This window comes from Microcebus murinus, chromosome 8, assembly GCF_040939455.1.
Source record: "Microcebus murinus isolate Inina chromosome 8, M.murinus_Inina_mat1.0, whole genome shotgun sequence".
Taxonomy (NCBI): domain Eukaryota; kingdom Metazoa; phylum Chordata; class Mammalia; order Primates; family Cheirogaleidae; genus Microcebus; species Microcebus murinus.
In genome coordinates this window covers 62,768,022-62,779,361 of record NC_134111.1, presented here as the reverse complement: position 1 = coordinate 62,779,361, position 11,340 = coordinate 62,768,022, and positions in this window count along the sequence as shown.

Here is an 11,340-nt window from a genome sequence, read left to right as displayed (position 1 = left end):
ACATCACCTGAGGCCTCTGTCTACATCTACTTGGAACTCTCAAACCTAGAGGCATTCATCCTATTATGTCCCTATTTACCCAGTGCAACATAAAATTCAAGCCCCTTACTGACTCTTCCTCTCATTTGTGATCATTCCTATACAGTCAACTTTCCTTCAACTCTGACTACAAATGCTCTTCTCTTTCCCAATACTTTCCTTTGTATCCTCTGAGATTCTTTTTCTTTTGTTCTTTAATTATTAATAGTTTGTGCAACATTGACCAAATATTACTTACAGTGGAAGATAGTGGACAGCATGAATTCAATTCCTATTTTGTTGTTTTAATAAATACTGAGAAAAATTGTTCACATAACAGTGCAGATGGGACAAATGGGAATGGAAGTTTTGGTATGAGCAATATAATTCAACTATTGAACTCCTTTCAGGTTATATGCCAAAAATTACATAGGGATCTATTATCAAAAATTATATTCCAATCATCAGTTCCTTCAATTGTTTTGAAAGCAAAGAATTAGAAACCCCCTAACTTTCAAAAAGATTTGTTTCTGAGTCATTGGAGAAATTCACTTTCTTATCAATACAAATTTTTCTTTTTTTTGATGTCCCTGTGATTTTACACCCTGGGGGCGATCAACATCAGATTTGATGTAACATATGATTTTGTTTTATAAAGTGAGAGAAGTGTGGTTGCAAAAACAAAGTAGAGGGGGAAAAAGCATGCTATTTTAACTGAGGTTCTCAGGCTGACTGATATTAGGAAAGAATGGATATGGGAGTTGAGGATCTAGACACTGAATCTCTTAAACTTACCCCAACCCCATGTATTTGGTAAAGTTTTTGTGGACCTCAAGAAGTGCACGTACCTCAGTTTGAAGACTGCTGATCCACTGCCCCGTAAAATCCTAACCTTTGGGCAGCTGGCTTTAGCAAACCTTGAGCTGCCATGTTCTTTTGTTCCCTTTCTTTGAATATTTGCATTCCATCAAAATATAATCTACAGTCTATATTTACTATCTTTACTTTCTCACCCCTACTTGGTCCTCAATCATACTATAAACAGTAATCCATTCTTATAGCTCCACAGAACCAGCTCATGTAAAGGTCACCAATAATTTCCTCAGGAATATCTTTTATTGCTCTTATGGCTGGACCTCTTTGCAGCATTTGACCCTGTTGACCACTCTAGTTTTTTGAAATTCATTACTACTATGCCTATCACTTTATTTCTTCCTTTCAAGCCTGTTTTTTAGGACTCTCTTTCATTGTATGGTACTCATAAAATGTTCTTCTGCAAAGTTTCTGTCCTTGGCCTTTTCTCTCATTGAAAAAACTCTGCCCAGGTGATCATATCCACTTCTCTGACCCTTCCTACATCATGATGATTTTTGTATCTCCAGCTCGAATAGTTTTACTAAATGTACATGTTTTATGGCCAGTGCCTATCAGAGAGCTTCACTTTGCTGTCTGCTTCACTGTGTCAAAATGCCAAAATCTGAACTCATTATCTTTCCTGACAAATTTGTGCCTCTTCCTGGAGTCCCAGTTATGAATGCCACCAAGACTTCTAAATTAGAAACCCCAAGAGTTTTTCTTATTTTCTCATCCTTTTGCTTCCATAAGTGACCACATCTTATTGATTAAATCTTACACATATTTATTTTACCTATTCGTGTCTCTAATTCATCTTTTTAACACATATTTATTGAATACCTATTTCATTCCAGGCACCATTCTAATCATAATAATCATGAGATAAACATAAGCATGAGATAAACATGCTCATTATATTTTTAGATTTTTTTCTATGTATGTATATATGTGTACATATTATATACATGTGTGTACATATATACACACACATATATTCTCTTAGAGTTGAACCATATAAAATTTCTTCAATATAAATTTTTTAAAGATTGTTTTTCAAAAAAAGGGGGGGAGAACTTTAGAGTTATCAATTTATGTATTTCTCTATACTCTTTAGAGTTATCAATTTTCTCTATACTCTTTCCCTACGGTATGAAATAATTCAATATCCAAAAATTTCTATAGTTTATATTGTTTATAATTTTGTATTATGTAAGTGATTAATATTATAAATTAACACTGAAAATTAGTCCCTTACTATGAAAAATAGCATAAAGAAGTAGAATTTTTATGTGAACTTTAGCAAAAATATTAAAGAAATATACAAGATTATAACTGAAAATCATGAATTAATAAGAGGTTTATAATACATCATTAAAACCAGAACATCTTGCCAATGAGTATTCTCCTGCTCTTTAAGGCTGAAGACTTATCAAAATGTTGACCACATTAAAAACAAGTGCTTAGGCCAGGCACAGTGGCTCACACCTGTAATCCAAGCACTTTGGGAGGCCAAGGCAAGAAGATAGCTTGAGTCTAGGAGTTCAAAATCAGCCTGGACAACATAATGAGACCCGGTTTCTTAAAAAAAAAAAATTGTTTTTAAATTAGCCATACATGGAAGTGCGTGCATGTAGTCCCAGCTACATTCTAGCCTGGGTAACACAGTGAGACCCTGTCTCAAAAAATATATAAATAAAGTAAAAATAAATTAAAAACAAGTACCCCGAACAGCACACTTTAATGAATTTTTATGTACTGTTATTTGAAAAATACTTCAGCATTTAATTTTTCCCTTTAAAATGTAGTAAGTGTTGTATTAAGCAGAACGACAAATCTTTTATATACTAAGGAAGACAGAACTGAAAATGAAACACCTTTCACAAATATTCAGGTTTGTCTGGCCTATGAAAATATGACCGAAGGCACATTTTCTCTATTTAGTGAAAGATGAAGCTGATGTTGAGATAAATCAAGGTCAAACCAACACAACACCAAAGCCAATAATACTACATTGAGGAGTCAGGAGGGAAAAACATAAGTTAAAAATATCTAACTTATGAATTACCCAACACATCCTCTTAACAAGAAAGCTTATTCAGACACCATGATACTAAGCTAGTCAATTATTGCTCATATCCTTTAAAGCATATTTATAAACTAGAGAACGGAAGGTGGAAATGTTATACTTTTGATCTTCCCCATCAACCAAATGTCTTTTATAACCTACTGAAGAAAAAGGCCAATGACTGAAGACCCAAAGTACAGATGCAGGAAACATATTCATTGCTGTCATTCCTGTCTGATTGTTTTCTTTTCTATTCCCTTGATGTAGATTAACACCAAGGTTTAACTAATTTAATTTAAGCAGTTGACATTAATCTGAATAGGTGAAAAAAAAACTGAGTAGAGAATGATTACAATGCACAAGATGCTTATATTATGAAATCTGGATTTTACATCATCATGTTTGGAAAAATAAATAAAAACATTTATGAACAAGCAACGTTTTAGTAATTTTAAACCCAACAACATTCAAGTTCATGGTGCTACGCTGACACCTAGTGGAATAAGAATAGGATCCCAGTGCTTCCAAGAAATGTTTTTAAGCTTTTCACACTTAAGTTGTAGAATGAATTATATACACACACACACAGGCATGTATGCGTGCACGTGCCACACGTATCACAAATATGTGCCAAAAGATTAGATGGGCTTGATGCCAAGTTAATAAGAAATTACTTGAAACAATTGAACGCAGATGCCGTTGGTTCTCAAACAATACCTCACCAAATTCTATGAAAATTAGGTTATTTAAAAGCAATCAGTCTCACTCGAGGGAGCAGGAGGGCATGGGCAATATATGTAACCTTAACACTTGTACCCCCATAATACGCTAAAAAAAAATAGCAAAAAAATCTATAAATGTAATGCAATACCACTAAAAAAATAAAAAAAACAAAAACAAAAAGAGCAATCAGTAGTTTTCTTTTTTAGTTTTCTTTATTTCTATTTTAATCAATGTTTATAATGAATGTAGCTTAAAGAATCAATGTTTATTAAGACAAAAGCAATCCCTGCTTCTCTACACTCCAGTTCCCCTTCCCCATGGGCCAATATTTTTTAATTATTTTACTTGATTCTTTTTATTTTTATGTCTATATTGACAAACAACTTCTTAATTTTTCTAGTTACCCCCCACCATGGAAGCTAAAGATTTAACTTTCTCTCACCCCTCCACCACCACCCACATCCATCCTTCCCATCCTCTCATTTGCATGAAAGAGTTACATCATATTTTCAGTTAGGTCACCATTCATTATTTAAAATACCTGTATTATGAATCTGTTAACAGAAATCAGAATAAGGCCATGTAGTAAATTATGATTACATTTCACTTTTCTGTACAATATTTTACCCCTAGAAATAATAATTGTTGGGGAAGTATTTGTCTGTATGTTTGCTGCTAAGCCTGGGTTCCCTAGATAAAAAGTACTAAGGCAAAACTTGTATGCCAATATTTTCCTGGGAGTTAAATCCCAGGAGAGCAGGAACAAAGGAAAGGAGAGACAGGCAGGGAAATAAAACAAGCAAATATGAGGGAAGGAATTACCAAGCTGATCTTCACTTGGCATCAAGCACAGCTGATGGCTCCATCTTGCACACCCTCTTCAGAGTCTGTATTTTTTCAGGAAAGCCTGGAGTAGGGGCAGGCAGACAACATATCCACTTGTTCCTGTCTCCCATTAGTCTCTCAGTAATGTTAAATCTCCATCATTTTCCGGCCCCAATTGTAGTGGTTTGCTGTCATCTTACCAGCTTTAGTATTGAGAGTCCTGCTTCCTGGCCGCCCTTCTCGGTCCTGGGCAAACCGGGATGACGGGTCACCTGAGCAGCATCTCGGACTTAACAGCAACAGGTGAGCCTGAGTCGTGAAAGTCATGGGCCTTACATGGCCCAGCGTAAGACGAGGCATTGTCAGTTTGGTCCCACATGAGGTCCATCAGTCACACTGCTGCTGGTGTTAGGTAGATAGTTAGGATTTCTGGCTTTTCTTGGGACAAAGGTTCCCAGTTTGGGTGCTGTTTTGAGCAATTGCTCCACCTGGGAAGAAGGGTAAGGGCAGACACTCCATTTTGGTGTTACTCCACCCTTAATCCTATCCTGAGCAACTACTACACCTGGGAAGGAGAAAATCCTTTATCAATCTAGGACTCCCTCAGCCCGGGCAGAATAAGATTTAGAAAGTGACCTAGAGTAACCTAAGGGTAACTAATATGCCATTAGCTTGAATCTGCATTGCAGGTCACCCTCCACACACAGGTGGGTTTTCTTAGAGGAAACACCTATATGCAGATGGAATTTTGAGGATATCTGTTGATCATTTGATAACATCCTAACCTCCCAAGAGCCCGTCTCCAGATTGGGCTAATCCTGTGTAAGTGAGTGGGTCAGTCAGTGAGTGAGTTGGTCTGTCTCTCTCCACTCATGGAGACAGACCCATTTAATTCCATGATAAAGAGCTGCTTTTAGGAAACCACTCCTACCTGAGGTTATTCAGTTGTATTGGCCTTGATGGTGATTTTTCCAAGAAAGGAGTCAGAGGACCTAGATAATAGTTTGAACTTGACACTTTGGTGTGTCTGGTCATTCTTCAGCTAAGAACACACCAAGAACTGAGGGCAGACTCCCACCCTGACATCTTTGGTGCCAGAACTCGGGATACTGATACTGGGATGATACAAGTGCCCAGAGGTCATCAAAAGAGTTGTGGCCAAGATAATCTGAGGTGGTTTATAAGAGATATCTGATGCAGTTTGTTTTGAATTTTCTGTCTCAATCACTAATTCAAACAGAAACTCTGAAAACTATGGTGAAAAATCCTCTCAAAAATACATATCACATAGTCTATCAATTTCATCTTCTTGAAAAAGAACAAATCTCCTGGACTTTTCTGAACTTCTCCAATGTGGACTGCTCTTCTGTGTATACACAGTAATTGTCCTGGACCTATATCCCCAACCTATATCTTCTGTGGGATTCTCTATGTCTTGCGTCTTTCCCTTCTTTGGCTTACCTCTGTGTTTTGGTTCTCAGTTCTGTTCCACTGGTTTATGTCTCTGTTCTTGTGCCAGTCCCATGCTGTTATAGTTACAGCATGTAAGTCCTTGTAGTGGAGCTTGAAGTCTGCTAAATTGATGCCTTCCAATTTGTTCTTTTTGCTTAAGATTGCTTTTGCTATACAGGGTCCTCTCTGGCAAGATGGTGGATGAGAAAAACTGATAGTCAGAGTGTCTCTGCAAGAAAGACAGATTTTAGAAGAAAGTGAAAAAAAAATAAACAAGCCGACAAACATAGATTGAATGAGGGTCGATAGGAAGGCTGACTTAAAATACAGGACAGTTCATCAGAAGAAGTTGCAGAGGAGAACTGGAAGGAGAAAAGCCCCTGAGAGCTTGAAGACCAGCAACAAGGGTAGGTGGAGCAGTTAAATTTCCCCTGCCTTGCATCTCTGACTGCTGGTGGGCTCCTGAGCAGTTGGAGAGACCTGCTAATATCAGCCCAGAGATAGCTACTGCCAGTGAGTGGTGAGCCTCTTGCTGACAGGGCATCAGGCTCCCAGCTCCCTTGAGGCATCTCCTAGCCTGCAGACCCAAGCTGATCGGCAGGCACCATAGTGCCTTATTCTCCCCTCCCCCTTCCCTACCTGCAGCTGCCTAGAGAGACAATTTAGCCACCACCTGGAGGCATCCGCAGAGAATGGGACCTTCCTTTTGGGGCCTTATAGTGGACTGAGGGGTACTCAGACTCTGAGCTCCCTACCCACCAGCCCTCCCAGGTGCTGTTTGCCTGGTGACTCCAGGAGAGTGGGGCAAATCCCAAGACAGAGAGACATCCATCCGGCTTGGGCATCCTTCATTTGTGACTTGACCAGCACTCCTCTCCCTGGTAGGGTCAGAGATTGATCTCCAGAGCCCAGGGGACTGGCCTGCAAACCAAATTCCATACACGCAGGTCTCAATCACATTACCCGGGGCACAGAAGGGATATTTGTGAAGGAAACTACTGAGGTGTGTGTGCCTTAACCACTTCGATATGGCACTCACCGACCACAAAACCTTGCCCACAGCCTGCACTCATAGTCCGCACGATAGTTTGTGCTGTGCATTGACGATGAATCCATTTTGCTCTTGTGTGATAAAGAAAGCTTTAAAGCACTGAAAGCTTGTTTTACTTTACAGGCAGCTTTACTTGTAATGTAAATCAGAATGGTAACATATACATATATGTTTCATTACGTTATTTTTAAATGTTCACAATTTTATTTTGATAAATGAAAAATTAGAAAACTCATATCATGGCTGTTGGCTAAAGTCGCTGTGCGCGTTCATCTGTGGCTATCGACTATCATTGATGCTGTACCGAAGTGGTTAAATGGCAGATCAGCATGCTTGGCATCTACCCAAAAGAACAAAAAACATTCTATAAAAAAGACATCTGCACTTGAATGTTTATGGCAGCACAATTCACAATTACAAAGTTGTGGAAACAACCCAAGTGTCCATCAATGCATGAGTAGATTAAGAAAATGTGGTATACGTATACCATGGGGTTCTACTCAGCCACAAAAACAATGGTGATCTAGTACCTGGATAGAGCTGGAATCCATTCTACTAAGTGAAGTATCCCAAGAATGGAAAAACAAGAACCACATGTTCTCACCATCAAATTGGTTCTAGCTGATCAGCACCTAAGTACACATATAGTAATAACATTCACTGGGTGTTGGGCAGATGGTGAGGGAGAGGAAGGGTTGGGTATATTCATACCTAATAGGTGTAGTGTGCACTGTCTGGGGCTCTGACTCAAGTGGAGCAAGGGCAATATAAGTTATTTTAAAATAATGAAACCTTAATAATTAGTGGCATAATGTTGTGCTAGTTTGATGTACTCTATGTCAATTTGCCAATCTATTAATTGACAAAATCTTTAATTTTAAATAATTCAATATAAAAGAAGTCTTATGTCAACTAAGTCTTCTTTTCTGGAAAAAAAAAAAGAATATTTCATTAAGATGAGTCCAAACTGTACTCAACTTTTGAATATTCATCTCAATTGAAAGTCCCACAAATGCCACAACGCCTTTCTTCCCAGCCCTGTTCTTTCTTCTGTATTACCTATTCCAGGGGTTTGGAACTCTTTAACTTTTCCTTCTTCCTATCATCCATATGCTATGGATTTCTAAGGCATTTTAATATATGTCTTAAATCTCTGGTCCATGGCCTGTTGGGGGCCCAGAACAAGAGGCGAGATGTGGGCAGTGGGCTGGCAAGAGGGGCTTCAGCTGTGTTTGCGGGTCCCCAGAACACGCATCCCCACGTGGGCTTCACCTCCTGTCAGATCATCAGAGGCTTGGGATTCTCATCAGAGCTGGGGTCATCCCAGGACCAACCTCCCTCTCCAGCTTCCTGCTGTCAGTGGAGGGATTGGCTTCCATGTAGCTGGTGCCTGGTGCCAAAAATGTTGGGGACCACTACCTTTAATATATTCTTTCCTCTATAGCTCCACAATTATTTAGTTAATGCACAGCCTCATTTTAGTTACTCATCTGGTCACACACACACACACACACACACAAAAAAAAAAAAACAGACTCACTTAAGCTAGTTCAAGCAAGAGGTTTATTATAATAAATGATTGGAAAATCACACAAAATCTTGGAGGATAGACTATAATAAAGATGGACCTGAGTGAGGCTAAGGCTAGAGAGTTTTGTAGATTTGTGATATTAATACTTCTCGGGACTTTGACAGCAGCTTTGCTCTAGTGTTCTGATATTAGTGCCACCATGAAGCTCTTTACAGATCTGCTTACTACTATCCTTCCCCAATGACTCCACACCTCCCTAAAAAACTCTCTCTTCAAATCTTAGTTCAGTTTCCAACAAAGAAAGCCTAAATCATCTTCATGAGCCAAGCTACTGGTCTATGAGTCCTTGTTAAATAATACACTGTCCACTCGTGGTCCAAATAGCTGTAAATAGAGGTACAATGATGCATGCTAACCTCCATTCACCAGAGATGCAGTGGAGCCCTCTCCCCCCCCCTTTGTCTTACTTGTGTTAGCATTGCCCAAACCTGTGTAAAACCATATTAGTGAAGTTCAGGAAACAATTTTTAGAAACCAAAATATGGATAATTTTCACTCCAGGGCATTATCTTACTTTTAGACTTCCCCCAAGGCTTAGGTCAAAGTACCACATATTCTTGCTGACCCTGAAAATACACACAGACACACACACACACACATGCATAGATACACATTTTCATTCCTTTTGCTTAATGTCATATTTTCTATTTATAATCATGTTTTTATAGTTTTACTCTGAGAATTTCAGGTGTTACCATTTGTTACAAAGGCAATCTTCAATAATATATTCAAATTACAGATCAGCTAAATTTAGTTCCTGCTGCACAGTTGAGAATAGTGCCAAAATTACAACAGAAAATCACCATCTAAATGGTAAAGAGAAGAGATACACTGGATGCATTTCCCAAGTTGATGACTAAAGAAGACAAGATAGGACACAATTTTATTTAATATTGATTTAATTTTTTATTTACATAGACCCTAATGTCAAATATTTACTCTGGTAATATTAAGGCCCATGAAGTCTACAAGAAAGATTCTTCAATGAATAAGATACTTGTATTAGGCCGGGCGCTGTGGCTCACGCCTGTAATCCTAGCTCTTGGGAGGCCGAGGCGGGCGGATTGCTCAAGGTCAGGAGTTCAAAACCAGCCTGAGCAAGAGCGAGACCCCGTCTCTACTATAAAATAGAAAGAAATTAATTGGCCAACTGATATATATATAAAAAATTAGCCGGGCATAGTGGCGCATGCCTGTAGTCCCAGCTACTCGGGAGGCTGAGGCAGAAGGATCACTCGAGCCCAGGAGTTTGAGGTTGCTGTGAGCTAGGCTGACGCCACGGCATTCACTCTAGCCTGGACAACAAAGCGAGACTCTGTCTCAAAAAAAAAAAGATACTTGTATTTACACATAGAATATTGGAAGCTTGTATATGTTTAGAGAACTCTCAAAATGTTTTCATGTTGATTTTCCTTCAGTATGGTAACTAAGATAATATTTCTGTATATTTATAGGAAAGATTTATGAATGCTACTGAAAATTGTATAATAAATCTTAAATTAGATACAGTTTCTATGGTTAAGTGAACAATGAGAGGCCACTCATTTAAATAAGCTTTGAAACAAACTTTAAAGTTTATTATCATTTAATTTAAAACAAAAACTACATAATCATAGGCTCCTAAGGCTAAAATGTCCCTTAGGACATGTTTAGGATGTTTAGGACATTCTCCTATCTTGGCAAACAAACCTTCCATAATATCCCTGAAATATGCCCATTCAGTATGCCCTTAAATGTTTTCTGTGATGGGAATCTCCGAGCATCATAATAAAACTGAAATTGTCCAAAAATTTCTTTTTATAATAAGCCAAGTCTGCCTCCCTAAAACTTTAATCCCAGTAGAATGGCATGGATCAAAACTCCACCCTTTCATATGTGTGCCTTTTAAAAAAGTATTACTTCTTAAGTATTCTAAGAACCCCAGCCAAAGCAGTTGGCAGCGAAAACAAAGGCATCTGACTCTACTTGACTTCTTAATAACATAAAGATGAAATACCTGCAAAACAATAGGAGAAAATTTGAAACACTGATCTACAATATTTGAAGAGAACTGTCCCAGAGGAATCAGGAAAATACACCATGTAGATTGTGCTAGTAATCAAAGAATTTATATACAGAAATCAACTCTAACCCTGACTACGTGAGCTGCAGCAGCAGTAAGGACAGCAATGTGACTTCAGGAACAGCTGTTTCAGGAGACCTAGAGATAAAGCGATACGAAATAAAAACTAGTGTCATTAGTAAGGAGTTTCTCCTTTTAACATTGGGGCTCTTCTTTTATGCTGTGGGCAACAGATTTAGAAAAGGAACTTGGACCAAACTGGGTAAAGCCACTGAAAAACATTATTCACAAAACACTAGAAGAAACCTCAAGAGACAAGTTCCCCTAGTGGTACTGACCACAGTCCTCTCTTCTTCCTATTCCTGGATCACTGAACTGTGAACCAACTCACAGGCCTAAAATGTTACAGGAGGATTCTAACAATCCCAAGTAGAAATTGAGGCATAAAAAGAAGAATCCATTTGTCCCCTTCCAGGGGCAAATACCAAGCCTAGAAGAAATAACCACCATTAAGGATAAATATAAAGAGGCAACTAAGAAATATTCTGTAACAACAAAAAGACACCCTCCCAGCTAATTTATATCCTATAATAAATTCCTTTATACTTAAAACTAGCTAGAGTGATTCTATTGTCCAACCCAATGCTGGCAGATAACAGGAAGTAAACTGTTCCATGTTCATACCTTCAATTATTCCT